This window comes from Mustelus asterias, unplaced genomic scaffold (assembly GCF_964213995.1).
Source record: "Mustelus asterias unplaced genomic scaffold, sMusAst1.hap1.1 HAP1_SCAFFOLD_2259, whole genome shotgun sequence".
Taxonomy (NCBI): domain Eukaryota; kingdom Metazoa; phylum Chordata; class Chondrichthyes; order Carcharhiniformes; family Triakidae; genus Mustelus; species Mustelus asterias.
This window is the reverse complement of record NW_027592204.1, coordinates 37,501-39,845: the sequence shown is the minus strand read 5'-3', so window position 1 is coordinate 39,845 and position 2,345 is coordinate 37,501.

Genomic DNA, 2,345 nt, shown 5'->3' with positions numbered 1-2,345 from the left:
AAGGGCAATTTAACATGGCCAATCCACCTAACCTACACATCTTTGGACACTAAGGGGCAATTTAGCGTGGCCAATCCACCCTAACCTACACATCTTTGGACACTAAAGGGCAATTTAGCATGGCCAATCCACCTAACCTGCACATCTTTGGACACAAAGGGGCAATTTAGCACGGCCAATCCACCCAAACCTGCACATCTTTGGACACCAAGGGGCAATTTAGCATGGCCAATCCCTCTGACCAGCACATCTTTGGACACTAAGGGACAATTTAGCATGGCCAATCCACCTAACCTACACATCTTTGGACACTAAGGGACAATTTAGCATGGCCAATCCACCCTAACCTGCACATCTTTGGACACCAAGGGGCAATTTAGCATGGCCAATCCCTCTGACCAGCACATCTTTGGACACTAAGGGACAATTTAGCATGGCCAATCCACCTAACCTACACATCTTTGGACACTAAACGGCAATTTAGCATGGCCAATCCACCTAACCTACACATCTTTGGACACTAAAGGGCAATTTAGCATGGCCAATCCACCTAACCCGCACATCTTTGGACACTAAGGGACAATTTAGCATGGCCAATCCACCCAATCTACACATCTTTGGACACTAAGGGACAATTTAGCATGGCCAATCCACCTAACCTACACATCTTTGGACACTAAGGGACAATTTAGCATGGCCAATCCACCCTAACCTGCACATCTTTGGACACCAAGGGGCAATTTAGCATGGCCAATCCCTCTGACCAGCACATCTTTGGACACTAAGGGACAATTTAGCATGGCCAATCCACCTAACCTACACATCTTTGGACACTAAAGAGCAATTTAGCATGGCCAATCCACCTAACCTACACATCTTTGGACACTAAAGGGCAATTTAGCATGGCCAATCCACCTAACCCGCACATCTTTGGACACTAAGGGACAATTTAGCATGGCCAATCCACCCAACCTACACATCTTTGGACACTAAGGGGTAATTTAGCATGGCCAATCCACCTAACCTGCACATCTTTGGACACTAAGGGACAATTTAGCATGGCCAATCCACCTAACCTACACATCTTTGGACACTAAGGGACAATTTAGCATGGCCAATCCACCTCAACTGCACATCTTTGGACATGAAGGGGCAATTTAGCATGGCCAATCCACCTAACCTACACATCTTTGGATACTAAGGGACAATTTAGCATGGCCAATCCACCCTAACCTGCACATCTTTGGACACTAAGGGGCAATTTAGCATGGCCAATCCACCTAACCTACACATCTTTGGACACTAAAGGGCAATTTAGCATGGCCAATCCACCTAACCTACACATCTTTGGACACTAAAGGGCAATTTAGCATGGCCAATCCACCTAACCTGCACACCTTTGAACACTAGGGGGCAATTTAGCATGGCCAATCCACCTAACCCGCACATCTTTGGACACTAAGGGACAATTTAGCATGGCCAATCCACCCAACCTACACATCTTTGGACACTAAGGGGTAATTTAGCATGGCCAATCCACCTAACCTACACATCTTTGGACACTAAGGGGCAATTTAGCACGGCCAATCCACCCAAACCTGCACATCTTTGGACACCAAGGGGCAATTTAGCATGGCCAATCCCTCTGACGAGCACATCTTTGGACACTAAGGGACAATTTAGCATGGCCAATCCACCTAACCTACACATCTTTGGACACTAAGGGACAATTTAGCATGGCCAATCCACCCTAACCTGCACATCTTTGGACACCAAGGGGCAATTTAGCATGGCCAATCCCTCTGACCAGCACATCTTTGGACACTAAGGGACAATTTAGCATGGCCAATCCACCTAACCTACACATTTTGGACACTAAACGGCAATTTAGCATGGCCAATCCACCTAACCTACACATCTTTGGACACTAAAGGGCAATTTAGCATGGCCAATCCACCTAACCCGCACATCTTTGGACACTAAGGGACAATTTAGCATGGCCAATCCACCCAACCTACACATCTTTGGACACTAAGGGGTAATTTAGCATGGCCAATCCACCTAACCTGCACATCGTTGGACACTAAGGGACAATTTAGCATGGCCAATCCACCTAACCTACACATCTTTGGACACTAAGGGACAATTTAGCATGGCCAATCCACCTCAACTGCACATCTTTGGACATGAAGGGGCAATTTAGCATGGCCAATCCACCTAACCTACACATCTTTGGATACTAAGGGACAATTTAGCATGGCCAATCCATCCTAACCTGCACATCTTTGGACACTAAGGGGCAATTTAGCATGGCCAATCCACCTAACCTACACATCTTTGGACAC